The sequence below is a fragment of the Lontra canadensis genome, unplaced genomic scaffold (genome assembly GCF_010015895.1).
Source record: "Lontra canadensis isolate GAN:19392208 unplaced genomic scaffold, GSC_riverotter_1.0 scaffold100, whole genome shotgun sequence".
Taxonomy (NCBI): domain Eukaryota; kingdom Metazoa; phylum Chordata; class Mammalia; order Carnivora; family Mustelidae; genus Lontra; species Lontra canadensis.
The window spans coordinates 1,544,170-1,567,066 of NW_022631094.1; the positions used below are offsets into that span (position 1 = coordinate 1,544,170).

Sequence of the window (22,897 nt, forward strand, 5' to 3'; positions counted from 1 at the left end):
CTGTTCGAGCCTGACTTCTAACAGAGGTCTGGTTGGTAAATGTACCTTCTCTCTTTCCCTTTTCACCTTTGACCTTTTGTTCTCTTCGTACTAACCTAGAGCAAGCACTGAGCTCTGAGGCAGGCACCGTGCTAAATAAGCATTGCGCATTCCCTCAGTCTAACGCTCACAACCAACCTCCATCAGAGAAGGAGGCACTCAGAGCCCAGTGAGGGCGCACGGGTAGGCCAGGTGTGCCCAGCTCCAGAGGAAGAGCTCTGACCACTGCCCCATACTGCCCTACTCCTTTGCTGTATGTGTACAAGCACAGCAGAAGGAACAGAGTTATCTGGCAAGGATCATAAACTGTTCGTACTAGAAGAGACCCCTATGCCCCCAGGCTAGTGCCATGTTCATTGTACAGTGGGAAAGACTGAGCACCAAACTGGCTTCCTCAGGATCAGTCCACTTATTAACTGAAGATGGAAAGATAATATGGAACTCTAACAATATTGCCATTTTGTGATGCCTCTGGGAGAAATTTTATGAGGAAAATGGTGGAAACCATGACTAAAACTTGGGACTGAGATTTGTGTATGGATTGGTTTTTCCAATGCTTCTCCTCTTCCCACATGGTAGAAATATTGAGCTATGTATAAGCACCCCATAAAAATGTGGGATTTCTGCATGGAAGGGGAATAAGGGGGGAAAGCTACTCTCTAACAGCCTTGTGGCTTTTCACATAATGTCTTGTGTAACCCTCTTTTCCCTGCCCCACCTGTGACAGCTGAGGTGACAGTAACTGCGTCTTCTCTTGAGGTTCAGACACTTGTTTACGACATCTGGACTCACTGCTGACAGCTGGGTTATCCTTGGTTATCCAGAATAAGCATGGCCAGAAATCAAAGATGTATGGTGCGACCGGAATAAGCCAGGACATTTCTGTGTCTCCTCTCTGCCATCCTCTGATAGGGACGCTAGGGTCCCTTCTTCCATAACGCTGGCACCCCACACCAGAAGCTGCTTGCAGTGAAAAAAGCTCTCTCCATGCTCAAAGGGGAAATGGGTCACATTCAAAAGTAAGTTGAGCCTCTTTCTTAATCTTGGACACAATATCTGGGGGGAATCCAGCCTCTTTACCTCTCTTGGCTGATCTCAGGCTAATTTCTTAAGGTCAAGCTCCAGTCCTTCCTATCCTTCTCCTGACTCTTTGCTGATAAGCCAGTCCACAGTGATGTGCCCTGCCCCCACCTCTAGCTCTCTCTGAACTGTTCTGGCATTGAGCCTGAGCTAAGTTGGAAACTTTGTTCTCTTTTGTTTATTTCTTTTCTTTTTCTTTGTCTTTTTTGGTAGCTCCCATCACACCACCTAAATTTAGAGCCCCTTGAGGACCAAAACCTGGTACATCTACTCCGTGGGATGCCTTATACCTAGCACAGCTGAGAAAGGTCCTTGGGAGTGATCCACCCATGACAACACAGGCATCTGTACTGTGGTTCGTGTGTCCTGAAAGAGGAAGCCAGTGACACAGGTTTATAAAGGTTCTGTCTCTCACTAGAACTTTGCCACTTCTGGGGCAAAGAAAGCTGTTTATACATCAGGTGGTACTGCTTGGGGTTCATGAATGAGGGGCTGGGCCAAGTGAGGAGAAGGAAATGCTTCTTCTCTGCCTCACCTGTGTCATGAAATTGTTCTTGTCACTGTTGTCTGTGGGGAGGGGAAGAGCGTTCACTGCCTGGCCAGAAGCTTCTCCAACAGCTTCTGACTAGAAATGCAGGCCAAGGAGGCCCAAGCAGCAAGACCTCAGCCTTCCTCGGCTGACTAACCCCAGGGCCAGTCAAGCCTGTTGCTCAGGCCTGTCAGGCAGGGCTTTTGTTCATTTAATAAACAGTGCGGTGAATCTCACCCCTGCTGACATTTGTCAAGAAGACATTGCATGAAAGTCCCAATTGAGAAGGAATGCTAGCTGGGCTCAAGCCACTTCTGAGGCAGCTGCACAAAACCCGTGACCCACAAGGATGTCACAGGCTGGGCTTGGGAAACAAGGTGCTGAGGGGGCCATGGCTGGGGAGGGCAGTTCACAAGGTGGACCTGGCTCTGAAGGGTGGTTAAGATGGGGATCCTGTTTGGAAATAAAGGAATCTAGGATGTTCCCATTACCGCTAGATTAAATTATTTTGGTTTGTTGGTGTGCAATGAGCCCAGCTTTATGTTAGGTGACACTTGAAACCAAAAAAAATACTGATCACTGCCAGAGTAAGTACTTAAGAGGCAGGGTTCCTCTGGGCATTCATAGGAGAGAGACAGATATGACCGAACATGGTCAAAAAAGGCTGGTGGATTTTGTGTGAAGTCTACAAGGATAGTATACTTAGTACAGTTGTGTGTGTGTGTGTGTTGCGGGCAGGGGGGATATATTTGGGGGTGCATCCCAGGACCAGGACATGGCATGAAATGGACAAGAGAAAATAGGCACCATGTTTAGGGGTATCGGGTACTGTAAGAAGGTGTAGCCAGCTGGGGCAGAGGGGTGACTAGTAGCAGACAGAGGAGTAGAAATGCAGAATTTGTCATGTTGTGGGGTCCTATATGACAAGCAAGGGACTTTTGGTTTTTGGAATTTTTTTGGTTTGGGTTTTTCTTCCACAACCAAGGAAGGACCCCTGGCAGCTGTAGCACAGGGAACAGAATGATGGGATAGGTGTTTTGGAGAGCTGGCCTGGTTAGAGGGTCCAGAGTCTGATGCAGAGGGCTGCTGTCATGATTCCGGCAGGATATCAGCCTATACTGCTGTTCCAGAGACTGCGAGGAAGATTCAGTATCCTAATGGCTCTTCCTGCCTGGACAATGTGTTTGTTTCCCTTTCCAGCCAACTCCACACACTGAAGAATCTGAGAAGAGTTTTGAAAAAGCATTTCTTTAGTTCTTACTGCTCCTCCATTCACATTTCCAAGCTTCCCTACAATTCAATGCATGGAGCTCAAACTCCTCAGTTTGCCTTCAAGGCATATACCAGCGATTTGCACACTTTTTTTTTTTTTTAAGCAGCAGGACCTTTTCTTCAAAGATGACCTTAAAAACCAAGAGGTAAAATGTCAAAAGCAGAGCATCTCTACTCAAATCTGCACACAGGCCTAGGACATTCTCCCCCTAGAGGCAGCTAACCACCCCCCCAATATGTTTTAGTCTACAGTCCTTTAGTTACCCCATTCTGTCCCTACTGCCCCAGCCAGGGAGTCTCTGAACCCCTCCAACAAAACCCCAGGGCCTTGAGCACAGCTGAAGTCCATTTTCCTGCCAGGTCAATCTCAATCTGCCTTTTCTTCCACTGCTCTTCAGGCCCATTAAAGTGCTCAATCTTCTGCCCTAAACACATACTGAACCTTGACATTCCATTGCTGTCACTTGTCCTTACCCTGAAATGATGACCCTCATAGCACCTTACATGCTTCCAAACTTCACTACACCCCACTTGTGCCTATCCTCTGCTATCATTATCATCATCACCTTCACCAACATCATCATCATAATCATCACCATCACCATCAACATCATTATCACCATTATCATCAATACCATCACCACCATTATCACTGGCACCACCAACATCACTACCATCATCACCATCACCAACATCATAATTATCTTCATCACCATCATCACATTCTCAAGATCACCCAGCTGGGGAGAAGCTTAGCCAAGGCAGTCCAACACAAGAGCTCCCAATCCCAATAAGCACTCTACACAGCTCCACAAACACATATATGTAGGCTGGATGATGGATTAATTAGGTTGATGAGTGAGAGAATACAAGTAACAAAAGAGAAAACACATTTAATCATTCAGTAAATATGTATTAAGTTCCTCCTATGTGCCAAGCACTGTGCCAGGCTCCAGTAAGATGGTGGAAAAAGGTGGACACTACTTCTGTTCCTCCTGAAACTCAAAGCCTGGAAAAAGGAGTCAGAGATGACCACAAGTTTTCTAGTATGCATGATTCAGAAACTAAATGATAGTGCCACTGAGAATCCAGGAAGAGGAGTGAACTTAGGGGTAAGAAGATGATTTTGGCCAGTGGTCTGCTGTGCTTCATGGGCCAGGGTAAAGCAAATTAATAAATGAAATTATTCAGCGGGTGGGGGAGATACAGCTGGGATTTCAGAGAGAGACAACTATGGGAGATATGGACCTAGGAATTACATAAATAACATTGACATCTAAAGATACGAGCCTACGCCAAGATTAATATAGAGAAAACTAAGTCTAGAGACAGAAGCCAAGCCTTAGAGAATGCTCCAGAGAGGATGGACACCTCCTGAGAGAAGAAATGGTCATAAGGTATCAAAGAGGCCAAGAACTGAAGGAGAGGACAAGTGCCAAAGATCTCAGGTAGAGCAACAAAAAAGAACATGAGTTCTTTCCATTTCACCTTAAAGAAACTGTTGCTGATTTCTAAGAGCATGGTTTCAACAGAGGTGTGAGGGTAAATGAGAGATTATAGGGGACCTGGGGGTAGGGGGGAGACAGGCATCATGAGGAAAAGACAATAGCCCTTTGCTAAAGCTACCTCATATCGAGAAGCTGGCATGAAAAGAGAGTAATAATGGTCAGTTAAAGGAATAAAATAGTGAACAAAATCAGTTTTACCAATGATGTGACCTAACCCCAAATATGAATATGTTCAAATATGACAGTCACTGGATTTAAAACAGAACCTTTAAAGCCACGCAAGCTAAAACAGAACCCCCAGAGTGGACCTCCACAAATCCTGGGAGCTCCTATTCAAATGAATGGTGGTCTCTGCTCTCTGTTTTCTGTTGGTGATCATTAACTTGGTTTAGCTCAGCAGATTCTTTCTTCCTTTTATAACTAAAATTTTAAAAGTAAAGAAACAGTCTAGTTAATCCCCCAAATGTATTTTTCCTTAGGGAAACATTTACATTCTTATGATCCTAAATGCTAAGCCAATAAAAGCAGCAGCAGAAACCATTATTCACTGTTATCGGCAAAAAAGCAGAAGAGAATGAAAGGCTCAAAGAATTTTGGTGTTTTGGGGGGAGAAAAATGACTTTTTTGTCTTTGTATTTTTATCTCCTCTGCCACGATAATTTAGATAGACAGAAAACAGGCCTGGCAACTGGCCATGTACATAAGGCCAAATAGCTCATTTCCCAGAAGATGTAGAGAAAGATTGTTGGGGCTTCCTTACAAACGCATGGCAGATGCAGACTCGGGACCACGGGTGATCATGAGAGTGAACTATTTCTTATCGAAAGAGTTACTAAATTCACCAGCAGAATGCACTGACTTGGGAAATCATGAAGATACAGTCATCCTTGAGTACCCATCCCATACTGACCTGTTCCAGATCAGACCCAGACATTCAAGCAGTGGGCAAATCAGAAATCATGAAATCTCAACAGCCTTAAGGAGAGGCTAAGGCAACCAAGGTCGTTCGGGTGGAAAGGGAGGAAATGGAGAAAAGATATGGATCACATGAGTGGCTATAAGCTCTTTCTGTTAAGGACCAAACAAGAAGGAATGGTCTATACTCCCACAAGAAGTCTTTAGCTTGAGATCAGGAAAGACTTTCAGAACAATTAAGTTTGTAAACACGAAGTATGTTGCTAAGGGTCATTAGGATTACTCAAGTTCAAATCCTATCTCCTCCTACGTGACCTCGAGCAACGTCTCTGTGCCTCAATTTCCTCCAGAGTGGGAATTTAGTGGTCCCTGCGTTGTAGAGAGTTCATGGGTTAATCCATGTAAAGCACTTAGCAGAGGAATCAACGCTACGTAAGCCACCATTATCACCACTGTTATACCCAAGCAAGCATCATCTCAGCCCATATTATCAGACGGGATGGAAATATATTATTCTTTTTCTAAAACTGAATTTAATGTCTATTTTAAGCCCCCACTTGGAGAAAAATGCATCTTTGGCAATTCAGGGTTACCTCCTTTCCTTGTGAGCTGGGAGGGCTGTCTTCTGTATAGTCAAGGTGTTGAGGGAGGGGGTCCTGGGGTCATCATCAGCCCGCACCGTCATCCTCAGAGATCTGCTGTGGTCTCAGGTCTCAGTCCACACAGGCAGCTACCATCCTTGAGGCCTCCTTGGACCCCACTCTCTTTCAACTATTTCCATGGTCTGCATGGGGACAGATGGCGGGCCATGGGATCCTGGGAGGCACCTCATATGATTCTAGGCCCAAGCAGCTATTTCTACTTGGGGATCTAGTCATCTCCCCAGAGCTGGGCACAGGAGAATTGAGACCCAGGAGCCCTCACCTCCTGACTTCTCCAAGATCTTCTATTCCCTTCCTTAGGTCTTAGCCCAAAAAGGGAAGGCCGTGGGACCTACCTTGTTTGAGACCCAAACCTCTACACACACACCCCTCACTTCCTCTCTGAGTCACTCTCACCTATGGATTAGAAGAGTAAGTGATGGAGTGAAGCTTTGGTTATTTCACAGCATTATCCCACTGTACCCTGGATGTTAATCTTTCGCTTCAGCCCCCAGCAGAATGCTCCTGGTGTGGTCTTCCTACTGTTTCTCTTAAACAACTTCCAACCATCTACAGGGAAGGGCTGCAAGAGACTCTTTCAAAGAGCAGCCACAGAGAATGGCTTCCCTTTGTGCCCTTTTCTAAGAGCCCATGCAGACAGGCGTGAAGACAGCCACCTACTATTACAAAAGGGAACCCCAGGGCACTTATCACACGCAAACAAGATAATTCATTACACCTCCATCAGGCCAAATGGTTCAAGTAACCTGTAGCCAGAAACATCACTTAATTCCATTCTACGTATATACCTAAATAACTTACACAAAACACATATGGTACAAGACAAAAATAAAGGGCGAAAATGGGGCAAAATGAAAATAAGATGAATTGGGAATTCATGCCCACATGCATGGGAGTTTCAACTCTACTACAGGACAGCCACAAAGAGGACCCACCTTCCCAGCAGCCAGGGCATGAGTGTCCCCAGTCCCCTAGGGGCTCTCAGGGCCGGGAGAGAGGACAGGACACTGTACAACGGACAGAATTAAGCCTCGGTGATATCTGTACAGGAAATAATGCAGTGAGCTTCCCAGGCTACCTACTACAGCTGCCTGGCAATGCACCCAGAGTGTCTTGACAAAGGGAATTTCAGGTCACCTGGGTGACTCTGTTGGTTGAGCGTCCCAATCTTGGTTTTGGCTCAGGTCATGATCTCAGGGTTGTGAGACTGAGCCCGGAGTTGGGCTCTGTGCCCAGTACTGAATCTGCTTCAGTTTCTCTATTCCCTTCCCTCTATCCCTCCCATTCATGCTTGCTCTCTCTGTCTTAAATAAATAAATCTTAAAACAACAAACATATATATATATATATATTTTTTTTTTTTTTTAAAGAAGCAAAAAACAAAGGGAATGTCAGTAAAAGTAATTCTACAGGGACCAATACTGTGCAATTCACCCACACATCTCTCTGCTGTTTAAATAAATAATAAACAAGCTACAAAATTTTTAAAATAATAAATAAGCTAAATTAACCTAAGTCAAGTTCAATAGGCTTAAGAGAAGTGAACAAACTAGGCAGCTCTTCCCATACTGTTTTTGCTGGCTATTTACCTACAGTAAGTAGAAATAATGTGACCAACTGTCCCATTGGCCTGGGACTAAGGACTTTTGGTGGTAAAGCCAAGACAGTTCCAGACAAACTGGGACGGTTGGCCATCCTGGGTTAACATGACAGTTCCTGCCCTTATACCCGGATCTCAGCTCTCTTGTGTTGCTGGGTGGATGCAAACTGTAAAATTCAGACAGTCTGAGGTGGGGTGGATGCCTTCTGAGAGGGCTGAGGAGCTGAGAGGAAGTAGCAAGCTTCCAGACCTCCACAGGGAGGGGCTGAGGGAGCTGTGAAGGTAGGGCTAGATCCTCATCCAGAAGCATCTTCTCTCCTGCAATGCACACACAGGTCAAGGCCCCGCAATATCCCCAGCCTGTGTTTTGTCTTTCCTAGGTGCTCAGTAAATACCGGAACTCAAACTAAATTGGATGGACTAAGAGAGAACATTTCTAAGTCTCTTCTAGATCCTTTTGTTTCATCTTCCCTTGCACACTTCTCTGGGGGTACACATCACCTTTGCTACTCTATCCTTGATTCTACCCTCCAGTCGGGGTCGAGCTATGTGTCCTGGCTGCAGGGTCCATGGAGACAGAGAGGCAGGTCTTCTTCAGTGGGTGCCTAATGCTCTTCTGGGCTAGTCGGGGACTGACTTAACACCTCCCCTGGCTCCTACTCCAAGAAATTTTCTCAGTGGGTATCCCTTTCCTCCAGTCTCTGGACTGTTTCTTTACAAAGATTCTCACCTATCCCTGCTTCTCAGGCACCCCAAAGATCCAGGATGCTGGGGTTATAGCACTAGGATTGTCAGACAAAAATAAATAAATACATACATACATACATACATACAAAGCCACAATCCTTGCCCATGGGGGTTTTACGGTCTAGTTGGTCAGAGCAGTAAGTAAATACGTAAATGAGTCTCCTCATTTACTTTCTTTTGGAGATTTGGAAATAATTATCAATTACAACAAAATAAAACCAATCAAACAATAAAAAAGAAAACAAAGCCTTCTATTTTAGTCCTCTGAAAATGATCTCAAACTCCATTCCTCTACTAATACATCTTCCCTAGCTTTTCCCCTCCACTTTCTAGAGAAGAAAAAAAAAAAAAATCAAAGAAGTGGATTCTCTAACTCCTGATGTATTTATTCTATACTTACAAATTGGTTACTCATCTTTTCAGGGCCTGAGTTGTTTCACCAATAATATAAATAATAACACAAAACAACTATTTGGACAGTGCTAGTGGTGTGCCAGGCACTGCTCTAAGTACTTTGCTTACATTAACTTACTTTAACTTATTTAACCTTCACAGTAATATTGTGAGGTACATGTTCTCATGACCTTCATTTTACAGATGAGAAAACTAGGGCATAGAGAATTTAAATAACTTGCCCAAGGTCACACAGGTGGTAAGTGAGAGGGTTGGGATTCAATGCAGACTGACTTTAGAATGCATTCACTAACCATGGATGGATGGTGGATCGTAGATGGATGGATGGATATTGGAAGATGGTGAATGGTAGATGGATGGATGTTGGATGATGGTGGATGGTAGATGGATAGATGGTGGACGATGGTAGATGGTAGATGGATGGATGTTGGATGATGGTGGATGGTAGATGGATGGATGGTGGACGATGGTAGATGGATGGATGGAGGGAGGGAGGGACAGATGGTAGATGGATGAATGGGTGGTGGATGGTCAGATGAAGGCACTAGGCCAGCCATTGCTCAGATACCTCTCTTAAATATATATGATGTCAATATTTAAAATACATGCTCTGAACCTAAAATGTTGTTTTTAACATTTTTCTGTTTCAAAATGAAGTGGAGGAGTGTCCATTAGGAGAATTACTGGCTCTAAGCCGTGTAAGACCTCAGCCTCTAGAGCATTACACCTTTCTTGGAAAAGAAACATCTCCCACCAGCACTCATTTAAATCTCTGTGGAATGGAAGCAAAGAAGTTATGTTTTTCCAAAATGAATTAATCTCAGAAGATTTCCTTGAGAATCTTGGATATGAAATATTCCTTTAGAGCCAAGACTAACACATGTCTTACATAAAAGTGAAAAGAATATTTCCAGTTAACCCCCCCCCAAAACATAGATTACTGTCTCCAGTCAACAAGAGCTTATCTTAAACCTCCAAAGAATTAGATGAGCTCTCCTTAAATTTTACTTTCAAATTAAGAGACCAGTTTGAGGTTAGCCAGATCTGTGGCTTTGGCTTAGCAGTCACCAAACCTCACTGATAGGCCTGTTTTCCATCCCCATGATATTAATCTTTTGACCACCAAAATTTTTCTTTAATAAAAGCAGTTTGTGTGCCTTATTCTTAGCAGACTCCTAGAGACTGATTAGATAAGAAAGGAAGGAAAACACTGTAGATCTATAGAATTGAGTATGACTGAGTGCTTACTTTGCCCCAGAACAGTTTACATGCCATGGAAAACATTACCTTTGAAAAACTTAACCTTGGTAGATTTTCAAAGATGTATACAATTGCCTTTATATGATTTTGTTTAAGAGATAATAATTGAGTTTTATTTTCTAATTGTTCAATGGACAGATCTAATTAATGTCATCAGTATTTTTCACTGGTCTGGAATTCAACTGTGCCTATGTGAATTTAATTCTTACACCTCCATTTTCAGTTAGCACATGTTCTGAAGAATTATGCAAGGTAAACAGCACTGGGCAGAAGACTGGTATATTACTTGGGCTCTGTTATCTAGAGTCATAAACCACCCATGAATCACTGGACATTTCTCAGCAGCGGCTGTCTGACCAGCAACAGAGAGGTAAGGCTACTCACCCTACTACCTAGGTCCGGTACAGAATGCATCAACATCAAAGCTGGTGGCAGTGTAGCCATTAATATATTAGGTAACAGATAAAGGGAAGCACTCTGTTCAACAGAAGAAACCATGATAAAGTAACATTTACATCACTGTATTAACATGACTTTGAATCTAAGGGTAGGTTGTAACCAAGCTTCATGTACCAAACAAAGATAAATTCCTCTGAAAATAGCAGTGAGGCAAACAACAAAATAATTTACCATCATATATAGTAATATTTTTTTTAAGATTTTATTTATTTATTTGAAACAGAGAGAGAGAGATCACAAGTATGCAGAGAGGCAGGCATAGAGAAAGAGGAGAAAGCAGGCTCCCCGCTGAGCAGACAGCCCGATGCGGGCCTCGATCCCAGGACCCTGAGATCATGACCTGAGCTGAAGGCAGAGGCTTAACCCACTGAGCCACCCAGGCGCCCCATATATAGTAATATTAAATATGAGTTTCTATTACTGGCAATGGTATAGCCTACATGGCCTACATTTAGGTCTTTTGGGTTTATCATTAAAACACTATCTTAAAAAACTTACCCTTACTCTTAGAGTGGGTAAAGGAGGGAGCAGGTTGGGCATCATGGTATTATCAGGGGTAGGGGGCATTATTAGGGGGTCATTGGTGGCTTTTTCTCAATTTCAATTCTTTACCAGAGATGGGGGGAATTTATGAGGGTGAATGAGCTTGGATTTATGGTAGTTGCTGTTTCTAAGAGAGTTTAGAGCATCAAAGAATCCATAAGCTTTAATTCCACCCACCCCCTTCCTCCCTGTAAATAAAATTCTCCCTAGAGATGGTTGTATAAAACTGTCAGCAGCAAGTACATTCTAGAGCCATTAGATTTGCTTCCCTAGTACTGTATCACATTCTGCAGCCTGGCCCTCTAAAGATTCTTCCCAGGATCCTCAGCACTATTTAGGGGCTCAAATACCACCAGATGAGCCCTGACTTCAGAAACCTCTGGGACTCTAAAGATGCTTTGTCCATGTCCTAATGGCCAAAGGAGATGCCCCGCTCCTCCTTCACAACCTCTTGTCACTTAAGTAGTGTCTATTAATAGCTCTTTCCAGTGAGCCTTGAATGGGCCCAGCCCACTCATTTCCAGAGACTACTGCTCCAGCTAAGAGAGGGAAGGATCTGGGAATAACAACACATGAGGGAAGGCTGAAACTGCAAGAATAAAAAAGACTTAAAGGGGACAAGATTGCTGATTTCAGACACTTAAGGACATTTTTATAAAAAACGAACTACATTTATTTGGCATGGCATCAGAGAACAGAGCTGAGACCAACGAGTGGAAGTTACATGGAGGCAGACTGCTAGCTCAGTATTATGAGAAACAACCTTTAGCATCAGAATGGACTGTTCTGTAGGGTGAAGAGCTCCTTAGCACTGAAAGTATACAAGCAGGGGTACTCTGACACGAATTAAGAGGTGGATCATCTAGCACTGAATAGAAATTTGGTCTAACGGCTGCACTCAACGACTCTGAGGCCCTTTCCAATGGAGATACTAGGATTCCAAGTTCATTAGTGAGTTTTCTCAGACCTGGAAATTCCCCCATCATCTTTTTCAGGGCAGACCCCTACCCCCCACTTCCATCTTTGCGGAAAGCCTGGAGTAAAAACAGTTCACATTCTCCGGATGTCATTCTCCCCACCCAGTTGAAAAGGTGACTATGACAGACAGCCACCTGCAGGATAGGGTTCTTATTACTATCCCTGGGGGCAGAAGCAGGAGGCCAGTGAATGAAGTTAGCATTCCCTCTTTTGCTCAGAAGCAACCTTCTTTCTTCTTGTAAAACAAAGGCATTTGTTGAGTTCACCACATCTTTCTCCAGAGTACACAGAGGCTAAAGCAGGGCCTGGGACACAGTAGGTACTCACTAAACTTTTGCTAAAAGAATGAATACATTTTAAAAGCAAGAGAAAACAGTGTACAATGCTTGACTCAGAAATTAAATACCTTAGCCACACCAGATTCATCGCTAAGATGGGGTGAACACACTAATGGCAACTTGCTTGTGGGTTGCCCTAAGGATTAGAGGGTACAGTGAAAAGGTAATGTGCTTAGCAGAGTGTCTGACACATAATCAAGGTTTAAGAAATGCTAGCTCTCTTCATTGTTGTTATTTTGTTATTATTACTGTTATTTTAAATAATACCATCTGGGAGGGGGTGGAGAAGACAAAAAAAATTATTTAATATTAGAAGAGAACTTCTTTCCCATTATCTCTTACATCACATCGTATCACTTCATCTGGAGCTGGCAAACTCTTTCATGCTGACTCTGAGGAGGCAAACTGAGGACTACAGTTAGCAAAAGGGATGCATTTCCTTGCTTTAGAGAGTTGGATTCCTCAGAGCACCTGGCACTGATGCTCGCTGGTAATTAGAGATGGTGGATGGAGAATTACCCATGGAAATGAGCCTTGGGCTTCAAAAGGGTCTGGGATAGTCTAAGAACACTTTATATAGCGAATACTTGCTGAAAAGTGTCATAAAAGAATGAGTCTGTGATTTAAATTTTCAAAAGTACTTATCAACAGATGAGACAACTTGTGAAAAACAAAACACGTATTTTTAAAATCTTGTCAATTCTAGCTGTGAGCCCTGCCAATCACCCTGGGTGGGGCTGGACCCACTGCGACTGCATCTCCTTTCTACGGATGCTGTATCTGTTGGACCCCGAATGAGGAGGAGAATGGAAATGTGAGGAAAGCACGATGTCTTCCCCAGTGAGCAGTCTGCACACATATTTAGAATCTTCAGCGGCATCTTTCTTTGGTTCTAGCATTCCAGCAAAGGACCCTTACTTTATAAGCAATGAAACTCCTCAAGCATTCTGCTGACAGATGATATAGTACAAAGGCAAAATGATTTATCATTTAAAAAAAGACAAAGGCCTAAAGAGATTTTATTATTTGTCAGTAACCACAAATTATTCTTTTGCTAAGTGGCGTGAGGGCCTATAATCCAGGCTCCTAATTAACCATGAAACTGTATGCCCTGGCAAGAAAACCTCGAAAATTATCTAGTTAACACCAATGAATGTAAGCACCATAGAAGTACCGATCAAAGCTCTAGGGCGACCTGGATGGGACTTATTAGCAAGTTATAAATCAAGCCCATTCTAAGTAAGTAAGTAATAACAGGCCTTTCAAACACCTTTGCAATGTAACTAATTCCACCAGGTCCTGCTATAGCATAACCCACCAAAATCATCAAATGCACCCTGCACTCCCTGCCTTATGAATTCAAGATGGCGTGTAGATAGTGATTCCCAGAAAAGATTCCTAGAAAAGTAAACCGTGTTCCTCTCATTCATCAGAGGAAAGGAAAGCATAAATGTAAGTAATGTGCTGAGTTTTAGACTATTTACATAATTAAAACCATATCCTAGAAGAGATCTTGGAGAATTACCTTTTATTAAGTGTAGGTAGTCATGATATTATTGTTCTAAAAACAGAAGTTGTCTCTTTTTTTTCTTTCATCTGAACTTCCTGAGTGCTTCTCAGAAATAACCACTTCAATGTTCCCCAACTGATGTGAGTTTAATCTAAATTCTATGATGAAGAAGTTCATTGTAATTTGTAATAAATCTTTGCTTCTTTATTTATCCAACACGATGGTTATCTGACATCCTTGCTTCCTTCTCCTAGACCCTGGCCAGGATGCCAGACATTGTTAGAACACCACATTCATACCTAATTTCAGTGACTGGTTGTCATCAGATAATCATGTAGTCCATTATTGCACAAACAAAATTCTAGTATAACTATTAAGTAATTCTTAATTAAATGGAGTGTGATGGGATGCTTAAAGTGATCCCAAGATTAAACTCTCAATTTGGAATCTGTTTGATGACTAACGACCACTATCACCAATTTGGAGATATTACAACAAAACGCTGCTGCTGACAAAAATATTAACCATAAATGATGAAACATTTTCAGCTGGGACAAGAACATCTGGAGCCCATTAAAACTGGAAAATTTTCCCTCTAAATCCTAATTGCCAAAGTCAGAACCAACCACCCAGAAACTGTGGCCCTCATGCTAACTCAATGTTTATGTTTCATTACAAATGATTTCAGGGATTTACATCTTGCTCTATATGGCCCAGTTCCCATGATTACAACCTCAAATCTTACCAGGCATGTCCTTATGCACAGCAACGTTCCTCATCTCTCAGGTTTGGAAAGAGGTGCTTCCTGGGGAATAATTCCAGTTTCCTTTTTCACACCAGTCTGAAGAACGCACTACCCTGAGATAAACGAGAAGAAAAAACTAGGATTCAAGATCCAACATATTAATATTAAATTTTTAAAAATGCTATGCTAGGATTTGATTCTAAATATATAACAAACCTGTAATATGCAATAAAAGTGACTCATGGAAGTTATGTAATTTCAGCTGTGTGTTAGTTTTCTATCGTAATAATAACAAATCTCCACAAATTTAGTGGCTTAAAACAACACAGATTTATGATCTTGCATTCTCTAAGTTAGATGCCCAACAAGGGTCTTACTAGGCTACGGTCAAGGTGTTTCCAGGGCTGCATTCCTTTCTGGGGATTCTAGGAGATAACCCATGTCTTTGTCTCTCCCAGTTTCTACAGGCTGCTCACATTTCCTTGGCTTGTGGCCCCTTCTTCCATCTTAGAGGTCAGCAAGGTTGCACCTCTCTGACCCTGCTCCACAAGCATAATCTCCCTTGATTAATTTGGGCCTATCCAAATAATCTAGAAAAATCTCCCTAACTCAAGATCCTCAATTTAACCACATATGCCATACAAGGTACCATATTCCAGGTTCTATGGATCAGGATGTGGACATCTTGGGGTGGGGCATTTTTCCTCCTATATAATCTATTTCCAGACTCCAGAGAGTAAAGAAGTTTGAAATAAAAATTTCATCAATCTCTTCCCTCCTTATCATTTCTTTTAGAATCGAATCTTACCCTAGGAAATAGGAAAGAAGTTTTTGATGCAAAATGCCTTAAACATAGACCAATGCCACAAGTTTCACTAGTCCACAATGAATTTCTTGGCTGAAAGCTTCCCAAAATTTTCAGAGACAATTTTTTTTAAATTTTTAAATTTTTTATTAACATATAATGTATTATTAGCCCCAGGGGTACAGCTCTGTGAATCGCCAGGTGTACACACTTCACAGCACTCACCATACCACATAACTTCCCCAATGTCCATAACCCAACCACCCTCCTCCTACCCCCAGCCTGACAATTTTAATTTTAGTGGTAAACATGGAATCTATCTAGTTTTACTGTTGTATATCTATATGAGACACCCCACAATGGTTCTTTTGAAATGCTAAAATTTTCACTGAAAGCCTAAACTGGTCATGTCCCAGAATGTATGGAAGCGTGCATGCGGTTGGTAGAGTGGTTTCTTAACACACCTTTCACCCTGAGTTTACTCCCAGCATGCATTTCTGTGCATTGCAGGGCATAGAGCACCCATGGTTGGGGTGTGTGTTCACAAGGAGGTCAGCCCTTTTCTCAGGCCTATGTTTCCTACCTGTGCCTGGCAAATGCCTTTGTTCAAGCCAGTGTCCAGGAGGTTAGCTCTTTATGCTGCTTTCCAACATACACCACAATTATCACTTGATGCTTGGCAAAGGGTATTTCTTCCACCCTGAGAACTGAGGGTTTGCTCCTGTTTTTTAATAATGGGACCCTGAATCATTGTTCTAACAGTCTGAGCAGTATTAGTAAGTGTCCAGAAATGGCTTGATGAGCCATTTTGTGTCTTCGAGGATGCGGCTCTTATTGGCAAGAACATGCATTTCGGGGTACTGACCCAAGTTCTTGCAAAAGTAAAGGCACCAACTGCACTTTAGACCCTGTGCTAAGAGCCTTAAGAGCATTAACTCATTTCACTTTACAAAACCCTGTAAGAAAGACTCTTGCAATCGCCCCATTTTACAGATAGTGGAAGCAAGACTTGAAGTGACTTGCCCAGTCTCCCAGGGCTGGTGAGTGATCTGGCTGGGCAAAGTCCGGACTGGGTAAGGCAAGTGAGGTGCTCACCTTGGGTGCAAAATGTAAAGGGGACCCCCAAAACTCTGTAATCAGGGCAAAGAATTTGTTAATGGAATATTTTAGAAAATCAAAATTAATGAAAAAAAGTCCTGGTTAAAAAATACCGAATTTTAAATAAAGACAGGATTTGAACTTCTACTTGTAGGACTCAGCCTTACTTGCCTGATCCTGATCCCAGCCCAGTCAGTTCCTGTCCCTGCCCTGGCTGGGATTTGAACCCAAAACTGGCTGAGATCACAACCTGTGCTCTGAACCACCTCTCTGGGGCACTCATCTGCCTCCTTTGCTAGCAGGGAGCTAAGATGCACTTACATTGCTTGTCAACAATGCTGACCACCTGAGCTGAGTCATTTCCAGGTTGGACTGAGAAGGGTATCTGTGATGGCGAGAAATCATGTGATATGGCCCCCGAACCTTGCCATCAGCCAAAGTGACTCTTGATAGAAGTTCTAGTTTAGAAAGAGAGCATTTCTTAAGCAAATCAGTATTAATCAAGCTCTGAGCAAATTTTCTTCAGTGAAAGTGCCGTGACTCAGTTCAGATGGATGGAGGGTCCCCTGGCTACTGACTATTCCCAAGTGACCTTTCCCTCACTGGTGCCTCCCCACCAGCCCACTCCCTGCAGGTGCCACTGTGAACTAGGGGCCTCTGCTTGTCCTAGAATAGAAATTCCTTTGCCCAAGTCAATTGAAAAGTCATCTTCCTTGTTAACTTCTTAGACTTTTGCAATGCAACAGCTGCCAAACACTGGCCACTGCTCCCTGTGGCCAGGTTCACTGGTCCAGGACAGGCAAGCAGCTTTGTGGATCAGACACTAGAACCAAATTCTGCCAGGGAGAAACTGCTATGAAACTGTCATTGCCCCTGTCTCATTCTCCTTTCCAGCCACATCTGAACTTAGCAGCATATTAATTCTTACAGCATCTCCTTGCGTACCTCAGCTAAAACTTTAGGCTTTATTTCCAGTATCTAAGCTTAGTGTTACTTTCTTTAAATGCCATCGTGAAATAGGGCAGGGCACTTTGCTCTGACAGGAATCCACAGGAATGTCTGTTCACCCTCAGAGCTCCCTCTGAGCTTCAGCTGCACTGCTCTACTTCCCTGCTGAGTGCTCTGTTGGACACCTTAGTTCTTAAAGGCATAGTGCAGCTATTAACAACAACAACAAAAAAGTCTACAAACACACACAAACACAAATCCTTGCTCTTTCCTCTGAAAGCCACAAACATGATTTTCTCTACTTTTTTTTCTGCTAGGAGTATTAACAAATATATTCTTTATTTATTCATTCAACAAATACTTGTTTACCGAGGGCCATGTTCAATGCTATCTTGTAGCTTTTCCTTATAGCAGCTCCCAGTCTCTGAGAGTCTGGCAGATACCCTTCTAAACACTCATTTGACCTTAGATATTGACTTTAGTCAAGGGGTATCTGGATAGTTAAAAAAAGAGAAAGAATGTTCTAGTCTGTGAACAACAACAAAATTGGAGAATGTTCTTTTCCGAAGACAGCTCAACAGTTGTTCCAGCAAATACTAGCTAGCTAAGTTTGCCATGAAAAATAATGCACGAAAGTTAAGTAAGCCATAGAGGCACACACATTTCTAGACTGCATTTTAACCTACCACTTTCTACAGACTACTTTATTACTGTTTCCAATTAAACAATAACAATACTCAAAACAAAAATTTGGAAAACCCAAAAGAGCATTTAAAAAGTCAGTCATGTTATATGTCAATTATATCTCAATAAAGCTGGGTGGGGGGGGGGAAACAGGCAGAAGCCAAGCATCCAAGGTAACAACTCATGACTTAATATGTTTGAAACTAAGCTCCATATTTTTCCCCATGCTTATGAAAAACACATGTATTATAACCAAAAACTGACATATTCTTCCTACTACAGTATTTCCTGCACTGGTTAACATGAACTTAAACAGAAGCTGAATAGTTGCATCCTGTCCTTTGAATACACTGTAGCTTTCTCAATCACCTTTACTCAGTATTGGATACCTAGGCTGTCTCCAAAATTTGCTATCATAATGTTTTAATGAACTTCCACAAACAATTCTTTGCAGACATCTCTTCATTCTTCTTGGGGTAAAGTCCTAAGAAATTGAAATGCTGGATGAAGGACTATACAGTTTTTAAAGCTTTCAATAATATAGTAACAAAGTGCCCTTCCAAAAAAAAGAAAAAATTGCTAATTAACACCTCCATGTTGTGTAAAATTGCCAGGGAAACTTAGCTATCATAGAAGGGATCTCGGTTAAGAATGAGGCAATTCTGGGGGCAGAAGACATGAACAGGCATTTCTACAAATGGCTAATAGACACATGAAAAAATGCTCAACATCACTCAGCATCAGGGAAATATAAATCAAAACCACAATAAAATACCAGCTCACACGTGTCAGAATGGCTAAAATTAACAACTCAGGAAACAACAGACGTTGGTGAGGATATGGAAAAAGGGGAACCCTCTTACACTGTTGGTGGGAATGCCAACTGGTGCAGCCACTCTGGAAAGGAGTATGGAGGTTCCTCAAAAGGTTAAAAATAGGACTACCCTATGATCCAGCAATTATACTAGTAGGTATTTATCCAAAGGATACAAACATAGTGATCTGAAGGGTCACATGCCCCCCAGTGTTCATAGCAGCAATGTCCACAATAGCAAAAAATATGGAAATAGCCAGATGTCCTTTGACAGATGAATGGACAAAGATGTGGTGTACACACACACACACACACACACACACACACCAGGAATATTACTCACCTATCAGAAAGAATGAAATCTTGCCATTTGCAACAATGTGGATGAAACTAGTGGGTATTATCCTAAATGAAATAAGTCAGTCAGAGAAAGACAAATACCATATGATTTCACTCATATGTGGAATTTGAGAAACAAAACAGATAAACACAAGGGAAGGGAAGGAAAAATAAAGTAAGATAAAAACAGAGAGGGAAGCAAACCATAAGAGACTTTTACTTATATGGAACAAACTGAGGGTTGTTGGTGGAAAGGTGGGTAGAAGATGGGGTACCTGGGTGATGGGAATTAAGGAGGGCACTTGATGTAATAAGGACTGGGTGTTATATGCAACTGATGAATCACTAAATTCTACCTCTGAAACTAGTAATACAGTACATGTTAACTAAATTGCATTTAATAAAAAATTCTTTTAAAAAAGAATGAGCACTTTTTTTTCAGAGAGTGTCAGAAATTTAGCATGGGAAAGGATTATTGAGGAAGGTCACCCAATCTTTAACCTTAGCAGTAATACCCTAGCGTCATCTGGTGAGCTGCTAAAAACTGCCAATAGTGAGCCCCACTCTTAGAGATTCTGATTGTATTAGTCTTGGGATTTAAGAATCATCTTAAAGCTTCCCAAGTTGTTCTAGTGTCAAGCCAAGGTTGAGAACCACTGAACCAAGGTATTTTTAAATGAAAGAAATTTGCAGTTGGATTCAGATGTATGTCAAACACATTCCTGAGTTTTTTCCTTTAGTTCTTTGACTTTATAAAAATATTTCTGAGAAAACTGTGACAGTTTATAAGCCTCTGCAAGGAAATCGTGAATATATCTCTGACAGGTTCTTTTAGTGGTGTCCAGGTGAACAAAAAAGGGTGGCTCCACGGCCATCACCAGGACTGCAATCAAAGGGGAGAAAACAGCTTGCAGTGGGTGACTTTGCCGTCACAATTTGGTCAGTGATGGAGACACCCCTGCGTGGACACAGTCTGAGTCCTCAAGGACAGTATGAAATAGGGCAAAGGGCATGGCTTTGGGGACATACAGACCTATGATTGAATTCGAGTTCTGTCATTTGTTCCTGTTTGACCCTGAGCAAAATTTTACTCTTCCAGGTCACAGTTTTCTCATCTGTAGAATGAGGCCATATTGCAACTACGTTGTTGGGCAGTGGCAAGGTCGACACTATGATACTATGATAACTATGTATAGTTCCTGGCACTAATCAAAGATAACTACCTTTGTTTCCTAGCACCTGGAATGCTTCGTGCAGAGCCTTCTGTGCAGTGCACTTACTTTTTGATCTATTTTCAATACAAGGGGACACACTTACTCTGACTATACTCCGGGTTAGGATGTGTGGGTTCTAAGACCAGTTCTGTCACTCCCTCAAGTGCAAGTCATAGCTTTCTTTGCAGAACCTCAGTTTCCTCCTTAAAACATCTCCTCCCAACATCAACAATCTCTACAGGAGATCTTTTCCCTTGCTTAGAACTTCAGATATTCAAATTAACTGTACCATAAGAGAATATTCCATGGCATGATTTAAAAAAAAAAATCTGTTAATTTAAAGAGTGCCTATTGTGTGTATTCTGTACATATATGTTATAGCATTTAAAGGTCACAACAACCATAGGAGGTACATATTTGTACCCCCATTAATGGGTGAGGGAACAGATCCAAGGAAAAATATTTTATCCATAATTACACAGTCAGCATTTGACACAACTGAAATTTGAACACAACTGTATTCCAAAGCCCTTGACTCCAGCATGCGGAATTCCTAAGTGCTGCTGGTTATCGAAACAGGACTGATTATTCAGAGACAGACTCTTCCTTCAAGCTTTTCCATTTTCCTCTTCTTTCCTATTCTCTGATTTCTTACCAATTACTTTATTAACCCGTCCATGAGAAGTTCTACGGAAATGGGAAAAACTCTGAACTCTGATTTACTAGATTCCTGGGAGTGACCCACATCAATACATCCTACTAAATTCAAAGCAAGTGCACCCCCAACTCATCCTTCCTTAGCTGGATCCCCCAAATGTCCCAGACCACCTCAATGCTACCCAAGAGCTGAGGAAGCAGGAATGGAAACAAATGGCAGTCTTAACAGATTCCAGCTAAAATAATTGCACTTTTCCAGGTTTATAAAATATATGAATAGGTAATCAGACTGTGAAGGCCCCTTCCTGGGCCTTGGAAAGGGTCCCTTGAAATGAGGAGCCCCTAGGTGTTTGCTTCCTCAGCAGCAGAAAATCCACCTCCATGGAGCATTACCTTGCTCCAGGGCATTTTGCAATGAGACTTGCTCTCATTCACACGCGGATACAGATGCATTCACGGTTAAACAGAAATAATTACTGCTATTAATGCGGCCTAATTTCTCTGTTATTACAATCATACATGACACATTTTCCTTCTTGCCTTAAAATTCAGTGTTTTGGGGTTTTAATTATTTTCAGCCATCACATTATCAAAGAACTTCAGAGCTCTACTAATCCACAAACCAGGATTTTCAGGGAGGCCATGTGACCCAGGCAAGCTCTAGAGACAGGCTCTTGTGCCCAGCAGGGCATTGCTGAATGCTTATTCTGCCCAGGAGAGCTGAAGCACAGGCATGGTCACCATTCCCAGGGATTCTGCTCTTGTTGGCGACTTTATATATGTTTAATGCAAGACCGCAGAAGATAAAAGTAAAATTATTATCAGAGGCAAGAAGTGTGATCTGTACCCATTCAATACTTTTAGTGCTTAAAATATAAGAAGCTTAGTAGCTTCTCCTATCAAACATGAGGCTCCTACCACTTATTCATCCAGTTTCTCCTGAACCAGGGGGGCTATGACGTCCCTTAGGGTTTGAAGATTATATGGTTTGAAGAAACTTCCAAAGGTCCTCCCGTTTTATCCAAACTTTATTGGTTTTGGCCAGGAGCCTTATAAAACTTTACTGCAACAGACAAGTACAGCGTGTTCTATAAACAGGGTGTGTGTTTGTGTGTGTGTGTGTGTGTGTGTGTTTAAATAAGATAGAATATGATGTTTCTGAGACTAGAAATATAAAATAGTTGCATTAATTCTAGGAGAAAAATTATCAACCTAATAAACTGCTTTCCAAATTAACTGCAATCGCTAAAATAATTTTTGGATCAATTTTAAAAGAAATCTTCACAAATACAGAAACTCCATACAATGAATTCATGTCAATATTCAAGTGCAAATGGCTTATTGCTTCTGGTCATAGTCTTCAGTTAGAAGGAACCTTGTGCAAATAATTTCCAGGAGATTATGGGAGGAGACAAAGGAGAAGTGGGATAATACCCTCCATCCAACCTTAAGGTTTTAACAGCTTTCTTCTTTTTAAAACCATGGAATCAGGGGCGCCTGGGTGGCTCCGTGGGTTAAGCCTCTGCCCTCGGTTCAGGTCACGATATCAGGGTCCTGAGATCCAGGCCCTGCATCGGGCTCTCTTGCTTTCTCCTCTCTGCCTGCTTCTCTGCCTACTTATGATCTCTCTCTCTGTCTAATTAAAAAAAAAAAAATGGACTCTTTCTTCAAATGGAATGGCATGAGCTCAGTAGATAAATACAATGAAGGAAGTTGTTCCAGTTAAGGCAGGGGTGCAG

The 22,897-nt window shown here is 42.1% G+C and overlaps 1 long non-coding RNA gene across 2 annotated transcripts in view; it reads right to left on the reverse strand.

The window, feature by feature from the left end:
* LOC116855261 overlaps window positions 1-14,664 on the reverse strand; it is a 45,160-nt gene extending 30,496 nt beyond the window's left edge. Inside the window, exon 1 of one of the 2 annotated variants that reach the window (XR_004380321.1) lies at window positions 14,600-14,664. This is a non-coding gene — a long non-coding RNA (uncharacterized LOC116855261). The remainder of the gene's footprint in view (window positions 1-14,599) is intronic. The other variant, XR_004380320.1, reaches the window with a different exon arrangement.
* Window positions 14,665-22,897: the final 8,233 nt, after the last annotated feature.